At 36.1% G+C, this 10496-nt stretch overlaps 1 pseudogene; it reads right to left on the bottom strand.

The window, feature by feature from the left end:
• Positions 1-1075: 1075 nt before the first annotated feature.
• LOC144283042 (ubiquitin carboxyl-terminal hydrolase 1 pseudogene) lies at positions 1076-9015 on the bottom strand (annotated as a pseudogene).
• Positions 9016-10496: the final 1481 nt, after the last annotated feature.

Here is a 10496-nt window from a genome sequence, read left to right on the forward strand (position 1 = left end):
TTTTATTTACTTTTTCAAGATTGCTTAGCTATTTGGAGTCTTTTGTGGTTCCATAGAAATTTTACTATTATTTGTTCTAGTTCTGTGAAATATGATGTTGGTATTTTGATAGGGGTTGTATTAAATCTGTAGATTGCTTTGGGTAGTATGGGCATTTTAATAGTATTTTTCCAATCTCATGAGCATGGAATATCTTTCCATTTGTTTGTATCATCTTCAATTTCTTTCATCAGTGTTTCACAGTTTTCAGAGTGCAGGTATTTTACCACCTTCCTTAAGTTTGATCCTAGATATTTTATTATTTTTGATACCATTATAAAGGACTTATTTTCTTAATTTCACTTTTTGCTGCTTCATTACTGGTTTATAGAAATGCAGCAGATTTCTATATATTACTTTGTATCCTACAACTTTACTGAATTCATTTTTGGTGAAGTCTTTAGGGTTTTCTTATATAATATCATGTCATCTGCAAAACAGTGACTGTTTTACTTCTTTACCAATTTAGATGCTTTTATTTATTTTTCTTGTTTGATTGCTTTGGCTAGGACTTATACTACTATGCTGAATAAAAGTGGTAAGAGTAGACATCCTTTTCTCATTCTTGATCTTATGGGAAAAGCACTCCATTTTCCCCATTAAGTATGATGTTAACTGTGGATTTTTCATAAATGCCCTTCATTATGTTGAGATATATTTCCTCTAAACCTACTTTGTTGAGGGATCTTCTTCTCAATGGATACTGTAATTTGCAAATGGTTTTTCTGTATCTATTGAAATGATTGTATGATTTCTTCTACTGATGTGCTGTATCATGTTGATTGACTTGGGAATATTGAATCATGCTTGCATCTCAGAAATAAATTATTCTCAAATGTGATGAGTGATTCTTATAATGTATTATTGGATTTGATTTACTAATATATTGTTGAGGATTTTTGCATCTTTGTTCATCATGGATATTAGCCTATAGTTTTCTTTTTTCTTTCTTCTTTTTTTTTTTGTAGTGTCTTTATCTAGCTTTTTTTTCTTTTTTTTTTTTTGTTTTTTGTTTTTTTTTTTTTTCATATAGCTTTTATTTATAATACTCCAAGCCAACAGCAGCAAAGCACTTCAAATGAATAGTTATAACTTCAGGCATTTTGTCAAACAAAAGACTTCGTTCAGCTTCAGTATAATAATGGCAATTTTCACAGAAATATTTATCTTCTCCTACAATCCTCTCCAGTGAAGCAACTGTGAAATTGCCCATCTCAGGGTCTTCATTTCTGTTTTTGGCTCTGGAGAAATTTCAGAACTCTCCTCTACTTTGGAAAGCTCATCTTCTTGTACTGGCACACTGATGTCCTGAAAATCTTCTCTTCTTTCTGTTAAACTTTCACATTCAAAGCAATGACTCCTTAATACCAGCTGACCTTGAAATAATTTCTCTACTAGCTCAAAACCAATTTGCTCTGCACCTTTGTTTATGGGCTTAACTTCATTAACATTAACGGGCTTAACATTATCCCCTGGAGATTCAAGTTCACAAGCATTAGTTGTGTTATCATTTTCATACTTCCCCAAGTCCTCTTCAAGATCATATTCATTTTCTTTCAACTGTTCTTTGGATTCCTGGTTTGTTGTTATTTTCCCCAGACTACAGAATTTAGAAAGAATGCTGGGTTGCTTAGTTGCAGGCTTTAACCAATTTATTTTAACTCTTGATTTCTTTTGTGAGGGTCTTGCATTTTCATTTTCAGAAACACACTTGGGGATTATTTTAGAAGGAATCTCTAATGTATCGCCTATAGCTTCCTTTTTTATCTGGTTTGTCTCTAGTTCTCTTCCAATGACTGGTGTTCCTTGGACACTTTAACTTTTTTCTGCATGTTACCAAATTCAATGTCATTTTTTCTTTTCCCATTTCCTTTTGGGAGTTTTTCTTTATAATCTTCAGAAGGCCTAAGATTGTCCATCTCTATGCTGCTACTACCACTCATTTCCTGTTTCTGATGAGGTTTTTCTTCTATCTTAGTAGATAATTCTACCACATTTTTTACTTCTTCTTTTTTTAGGAGTTGGCATGTTTCTTGAATGTTTCCCAAAATACATTGTAATACTTCCTGTGCATCATGCTGTAGATATCCTTCATACATAGGGTATGAGTTCCCTGAGTGTGTTAAGCAGTCACCTTGGCTGGTAGCAAGTTCATCAGTGTATTTTTCTGGATTTAAGAGAAAGCTAGCCTGAAGCTGTTCAACTGAAATGATCAAGGACTGTAAACTGCATATTAGTTCATAACTTGCCAAAGAATCTTCTTTGCAATTTCCCTTATCTTTTTGATTGGCTTCATCTTTTAGGGCTTCTTTCTTCCTTGAAGAAAAGTGGTAATTGAGTCCGGCATCCGGCTCCCTGCGTGGAGCCTGCTTCTCCCCCTGCCTGTGTCTCTACCTCTCTGTCTCTCATAAATAAATAAATAAAACCTTTAAAAATATATCCATTAATCCATTGGTATTATTATTTATTTCAATGCTTAAGTTGTCCCAGCTTTGGCCATTTGTGAACCCCTTTAAGCTAGAGGTGAGATAAGAAATCTAGAGTGGTCAAAGTTGGGAAATGCCCTTCCCCTTAGGTGGAATGAGGCTCTGGACTTAACCTCCTAAGGAGAAAGGTTTTTTTTTTTTTATTTGTTTTGTTTTTAAAGATTTGATTTTTTAAAATTATTTTTTAAAAGATTTTATTTATTTATTCATGAGAGACACAGAGAGAGAGAGAGAGAGAGAGAGAGGCAGAGACACAGGCAGAGGGAGAAGCAGGCTCCATGCAGGGAGCCCGATGTGGGACTCAATCCCAGGTCTCCAGGATCACTCCCTGGGCTGAAGGCGGCTCTAAACCCCTGAGCCACCAGGGCTGCCCGAAAGTTTTTATTATGGAGATGAATATGGGCATATTTCAAAATGATTATTTTTCTTCTCCCCATGCCCAAAACATAAGATTTCATTTGGTTATTTACTGTGAGAACTTGGTGGTATTTCTGGAATAGAACCTGCAGAAATGTGACTCTCCTCCAATAGACCCCAGTGTGTTTTCATTCACATGCTAATGAACACTCAATCTCTAGCAAGCAATTACAATTACTATTTAAATGTTCCTCTCCAGTTGTAGCTCCAGTGGCTTTTCTTCTAGATAATTCTATCTCACCTGTGTCTCTAGATTTCCCTGTCTTTGTATATTTTGGAATAGCAGTTCGCCATGCAACCTTGATTTTATGATGGGTCCAAGAAAAGTTGTTCAGAGTTGTCTTGTTGTAGGGATGAAAGTGACAACTTCTGAGCTTTTGACGTTATCAGAGCTAAAACTTGAAGTCTAGTGAATTGATTTTCCTTTAAAATTTTATTTTTTTATTTATTTTATTTTTTAAATTTTTATTTATTTACGATAGTCACAGAGAGAGAGAGAGAGGCAGAGACATAGGCAGAGGGAGAAGCAGGCTCCATGCACCAAGAGCCCGACGTGGGATTCGATCCCGGGTCTCCAGGATCGCGCCCTGGGCCAAAGGCAGGCGCCAAACCGCTGCGCCACCCAGGGATCCCCCTAAAATTTTATTAAAAAGTTTATTTTGTTAGTTTTCAGTTTATACCATAATTGAGAGGAAAAGACAGAGATTCCCAATACACCTCTCACCCCATAATGCTTACCCTCCTCCATTACCAACATCATTCACCAGAGTGGTAATTTGTTACCAACTGAATTGTATACCCAATATCCAGGCACTTTAATGTATTTAAACTATTTTTCACAAAACAACAAATATGTGAAGGAAATAAAACAACAGGTGAATCAAATATGAGCATACTTCCTGCCTTTTGTTTTCCTTTTCCCTCCTAAATGTGAAGGCATTTTTAGATATAAAAATAAACTGTTTTCAAAAATAAGCACACAGAACATAACACTAACTATAGTGCATCTCCTTTTATTGTCTCCATTTTACAAATGAGTCAGTCAAGTAGACAATCCTGTGCTCAACATGCTGGGTATTGGGTCACAAAAAAAGATGATAGGGAGGAAAAATGTAATTGTATTAGATAATGCAAAACAATAACTGCAACAAATTCTCCTGCTTCATAAACTTTTTATCATAAATGCTGAGTTTCCCATTTATTTGATTTGAATGTGAAGAAATAAATTTAAACTGAAACAGTCAGATTTGGCAAAATACTAAAGCCTAAACACTTTTGGGTAAGCTGATACTGTTACAAATATTTAAAAATGATAAGATTATATTGTTACCTATTTGTTTTGATCAAGTTATAAAATGGATTCATAGGAGTTGATAAAATATAACACAACTTAATATTAAACCCAAGAAACTTAAATGTTGACCTTATAATATTTGTACAAATATACTAAATTATCAATAGATTAATCAATCGATAATCTTAGCTAATTTTTAATATATAATGGCTCAAGCCATTCCATCAGCACTACAAGGAATGGAAATGAATTTTGAGCCACAGTAAACTGAACTTTCTGTTTTTATCTGTCTTAACAGGTCTAATCATGGCTAAATGTAAGCATGTTTAAATATTAACTTTAGTTAAATTGAAAATGAATTTTACTTCATTATGTTAGAAGGTTCTAATGCTGATTTAAAAAATAACATACAATTCTTATTTATGTAAATTCTCAAATCTCTTTGGTTACATACTCTTTATTTGGATCCCTTCCATCTATATTTTATAACAGTAGGATTATCTCATAGTAATATTACAATGGAAGTTTATTTTCACTTTATTGTGACCTTTCCCCTAGAACTTATATATACTTTCTTTGCTTTTCAAATCTCCTCACTTAGCAAATATCATTGGGAATAACTCCTGGATGTAAAGGAAAAGAGGAAATTTTATGTTGTATCAGTCTGTGAATTTTTTTGAAACAAGGCATGAGAAGCAGGTATCTTAAGTTATAATATTGGTTCCAAGAAGCTATTGAGGAAGAAAGAGGGACTGTTTGTAACATAAGACATTGCCTGTTTTTGTTTGTGGCAATAGTAATTGTGGAAAGGGCACTAGAAAGTGGTCAAAGGTTTTAGTTGGGTAGGATACTTATTAGGTTGGACAACTTATACAAATCACTGAAGCTACCTTGAGATTCAGTTTATTCATTCACAATAACCTTATATTATTAGGTTTTTATATAAAATGTTATCTAGTGATCAATTCCTGTTGGGATGTTTCACAACTTTCTAGCAAAACACAAAGTCAAAACCAGAAAACCTCAAAACATTGAAAAATAAAAATAAGATAGAGAAATTAGGTTGGTGATTTTTAGATTTCCTTCCAAATCAATTTTTCTGTTATATGAATTTTTAGTAACCTAATGACATTGCAATTTCTGAGGGCTGCATTTAACCTCCACTGTGTGCCATTATCCTTCAAAAATTTCAAGAGCCGATATTTGGTTGAATTGTAAATCAGTTTGAATTAGGTCATTTCTTAAAACTTGATATATTCATTCTAAAATGGTGTATATGTATAATTTCAAGAATCTGTGAAATTTTAACCTGTGGATGTTATTAGGCATTATGTTAACAGCAGGATTTATTCAAGTAACTTTCAATAACAAAATGGTATGATGTATTCAAATTATCCTAATGTTCATCTAAGTACAGGCTTATGGATAAGAAATGTTTTAGAGTTCATATGCATGATCCTCTGAATCAAAGCAACCAAAGTAGACTTAATACTTGGGAATTTCCTTCTGTACTATAATTTGAATGCATTAGATATAATATGATTTCTGAGGAAGCTATTATGAAATATAGCATTAAAATTTCACTGGCTTTCTGTTTCTAACCACGTAGGATCAATTGTTAATAGAAATTGCTCTCCCCTGTAAAACAACTACAAAATTGAACAAAATATGAGACAGCTATTTTCAGACTTTGGACAGCAGGCGGTACAAGACTATGGCTACCAAAAGAAGGGGAATGAATAAGGTGAGTTCTACACTTAATGCAGCTTTCTGGCTAAAAAATATTTTTGGCCTGCAGCAGAAGAATATGGAAGATACTGCACCTGGAGGTTAACTATACTTTGCACAGCAAGTTATTTCTTGAAAAGAGATCTAATGGCATACTTCAAAAGCTACCACAGTCCACACCTTACAAATTAAAATTCCACTTCTTTATACATGTTCATGGAGCAGCTCCACAGAGGTCTTTCTTCTTGAGGGGAAACTTAGAGTCTCCAGTTAGTTCTCTAAGCCTCTCTTCTGTCTTTAAGTTTGGTTTTGGGGCCCACACCAGTATTCACTGTCTCCCTCCACCACTATCCATCCTAAATCCTCTCATTCTTAGGTTTTATCTGCATGTCTTGTCGTCTTACCTGTTGGTGTGACCCAAACCCATTCCTGAAGAATCTCAGCCCTTGGAAAGTACCCATTTTTTAGGCATGTGTCCATTCATTTATAATTTAGCAAAAGAGTCCCAAGAGATACCCAAGTGGATCAACTGAGTTTTGCACATTCTTTCACATTCTTTTTTAAAGATTCTACTTATTTATGAGAGAGAGAAAAAAAGAGAGGGGGGTGCAGAGATATAGGCAGAAGAAGAAGCAGGCTCCCTGCAGGGGATCATGCCCTGAGATGAAGGCAGGCGTTCAACCACTGAGCCACTCAGGCTTTCCTCTTTCCCATTTTGTAAAAGCAGACCTACCTTTTCTTTGTGATCAAGGTAAATTATTTCTGCCAAGATACTGACTCCTCTTCTCACTAGCTGGTTTCCGAACAAGAGAAGTCAGAATACCTACAGGACAGCCACAGTTGTCCCTCACTATGTCTTTTTGGCAAGGGTTCACCTCTCTTTAGGGATCAGAATCTCTAATTGTACGGAATCCAGAGATGTGGCATAAGAAGCACAAATTGCCTCAGTGAGTCACTGGGAGCAATGGTGAGTGTAACTTTAGACTTCCACTCTTTGGTTCCTGGATTCACATAGCCTGTCTGTGAGAGTGGGAGAAACAGCCTCATAGAATTTTTAGCTGTAGTTTGTATACTGCATTCTGAAGAGTGGTCTACCATTCTTGAAGTTCTTGCCTCTGAGCTGGAGCTTTAGCTGCAGGGTCACTCCAAGGTTTATTACAGCAGTTGATATGCTATGTAAAAAAAAAACAATGGATCTCATAAATTTGGGGCTACTTATTCAACTATTTCATCGTGAAATGGGTGCCCTGGTCAAATGCTTTATTTTGTGGGATTCTAGGCTTGTGGATTAGGCACTCTATAAACCCATGGATAATAGTACTGACTCAAGTTCTGCAGGCAAAAAAAGTGAGCCCATATCTGCAGCTGTACTTTTTGTAAGAAAGAATTACTAGCTTCTCCAGCATGGAGGAGGCCAAAAAGCATAAACTTATCACAAAGCAATGGGTTGGCCTACTTGAGGAATAGGGCCATATAGGGTTAGTGTTAGTGTTAGTGTTAGTGTTAGTGTTAGTGTTTACTGCTGACAAGTTGGAGATTGAGAGGCAGCAGTAGCTAAATAGGCTTTATTAAATAGGGTTCATCTTGGTGGTCCAATATGAAACCTATGTTTCTACCACTGTGGCAAATCTGGTGCCTATGCTAGTTCTGGGGTGGCCAATGGGAAGTTGTGGCTTCCATCAACTGGCAAGTTCATTGTTCAGTGGGTCTTCCATGGCAGGTGCTTTCTAAAATATGTTAATATGTGATAGTGAATTCTTGACACTTTGTGCACATTACCATATGTCCATCCATATGTTTCCACTTCAGAACTCTTTGTGTCCAATATTCCAATGTTTTCTTTCCATGTTCCTGGCCAGCTGGCCAGGCTTCTGGTCACTTTCCAGAAATCCATATATAGTTTTCATCTATGCCTACTTGTTTTTCCACACAGAGTAGATGCCAGGTGAACCATTTAAAGGCCTGTCTATTGGGAATATTTTCCTTATTATTGTCTCTCAAAACCACCCTTGCATGTGGCTGTAATTCAGCTGCCATTCATTTTTAATTTGCACCTGTATACTGATTTAGAATATCTGAAATCCAAGCTCAGGTTTTTCCTTCTCTTTCAGCTTGGCCTATAGAATACTCGCATCCTCATGCCTATAGATAGGAGCTAAACGTGAGATGCTGGTATAATGTTGTAGGGTAAAATGAGGCCTGGGCCTTCTACTCATGTATTCTTTTGATGGACTACTGCTTACAATATCCACATTTATGACTTGGCAGGTCTAACATAATCCAGGTCGAATGGATACTGTGGTCACATATTGACTGAATGTTTTACGGTCACGTTATCAGGGTCAGTAGCAGGCCAGGATTTGTTTTGCAAAAGGTGTTGAATTCACTGATGCAGGTAGAGTAGCCTTATTGCAGAACCTAAAGGCCTGCATTATGATTATCTTGATGGAGCTTGACATAAACATTAACACTGTATCTCAACACCCTTGCCACATCTGGCCCCACAGATTTTGCCCCATGGGATGGACTAAGTGGAAAGGCTGCTTCCAGCACACTTTGAATCTGCCATATGGGTCTTTTCTGCTCCAGGCTTTACTCAAGCTGGCAGCCATTAGTATCACCTATATTTGGGCCAAAGCAATATTCGTAGGCGTGCAGTGCATTGCCTCCACAATCTAAAGATGTTTACTGTTACTGTGCTGCCTCCTTTTAAGGGGGCAGCAAGAGTGCATGCGAGATGTAAAAATTGGTCTAATATTACTTCTGAGATGGTGCCCCAGTGTACTGTACCCCTCATCACTGGGCTCCTACAAAATTAATGGACTCTTAATTGGGTTAATTTTCTATTCTCTGAAGCACATGTGTCTTATCAGGACTTTCAATGTGAACACCCCTTGCTGTTTCTGACTAGATGTCATAGATATGATGGATCAAGATGATATTTGGCAGGATGTTCAGGTGGAACAGATTACCTTGGAATATATTATGCAGAGGGAGGAAGAGTTAACTCACCTCTGGTGCAAAGTCGTAAATGAGTATTTTTGTCCACATCGTCTGAAAAGCTTTTTTTTTAATTGTCTTTTTGAATTGACATAGAAGAAGATGCACTTTCAAATCATTGTTTGCATACCCAATGCTTGTAACCATATCAATATGTTCTAGCAATAATACTCTTTCCAGCATAGCAACTATGATTTAGGCCTACTACCTAGTTGAACTTGCAATTGTTTATAGTCATTTTACATTATCCATCTTGTTTTCTGCAGGGACCATTATCTACTAGGACTAGACCATCTCTTAAGAATTATGGTAGGGACCACCACATCTACACATTTTGGATACATAATCTAAGTTTTTAAATATTTAACCTAAATATTTAGATATTAAATATAGATTTTTTTTTCTCTTTAAAAAACTTGCTATTCATTATTGAAGAGAATGCCCAGCTCCTTTAGAGTATATTCAAACCCTTTCCTTACCAGGCCTCCCATTTACCCAGCTAAATTAGGCAAGCATATGACCCTATTTATCAAATGGCATCCAGGAGAGGAGGCAAGGGAAGCTTCTGATGGGACATCTGTTAATATTGTGGATAGAAGCAGTTGTATTGTCTTCTACACAGGGAATATGCTAACTCTTGATAGATACCCTGATACAGAACACTTTGTTGTTGCTATTATTACTTGTTTTCAATTCTTCCTATGTTTTCAAAAAAAATTAGAACCTTTTATTTTTTAATAGATCAATCTCTTAATCGAGTCTACCACCCATACAGACACACACACACAGCTCCTGAACTTGTTACTAGGCTTACTGCCTGGCATCATCCTATGCTTTTCCTTGGTTGTCATCCTTGAACTACCTCTACTATTTCTGAATTTAGATTATGTTTCCCCTGGATCTAAAGTCTTCCTTGTTGGTATACCTCTTTTTGGGATTCACAGATTCTAATAATTTATGAGATTCAGTACAGACATACTCTGCCTATCTTTTGACTTATGCTGCTCCATTCAGGACTGGTTTCCCTCTTTGCCTGATGCACTGCTGTCCCCCAAGAATTCTTTATCTCATGTTCTGAAAAATCTTGTTGCCACATTCCTGTGTCAGAGCTCTGACTTACTATATCCTTTATTTTCCTATTCCTTGGTTCATTTACCTCCCTGCTTGGTGGAATATAGCATCCAGAAGCTTCAAGAACAAGTGCAAAGAAGATAAATTTTTGAGAAATTTCATGTATAATTTAACTTGAGGTCTTTATTGTCTCTTTGCATTTGATTGATATTTTTTACTAGAATAGCATACTAGATTGGAAATAATTTTCCTTTAAAATTTTGAGGTATTTGTTTCTGCATTTTAGCTTCCAGTTATCTATGGAGAATTCTGAATCCAAGTTCCTGTTCCCTTATATGTGTATTTCCCTCATGATTAGTGATTCTGAGCACTTTTCATGTTCCCACTGGCCATCTGTATGTCTTCTTAGGAAAAAGAATGTCTATTCAAATCCTCTGCCCATTTTTTAATTGGATATTTTA

The sequence above is a fragment of the Canis aureus genome, chromosome 14 (assembly GCF_053574225.1).
Source record: "Canis aureus isolate CA01 chromosome 14, VMU_Caureus_v.1.0, whole genome shotgun sequence".
NCBI classification, from domain to species: Eukaryota; Metazoa; Chordata; class Mammalia; order Carnivora; family Canidae; genus Canis; species Canis aureus.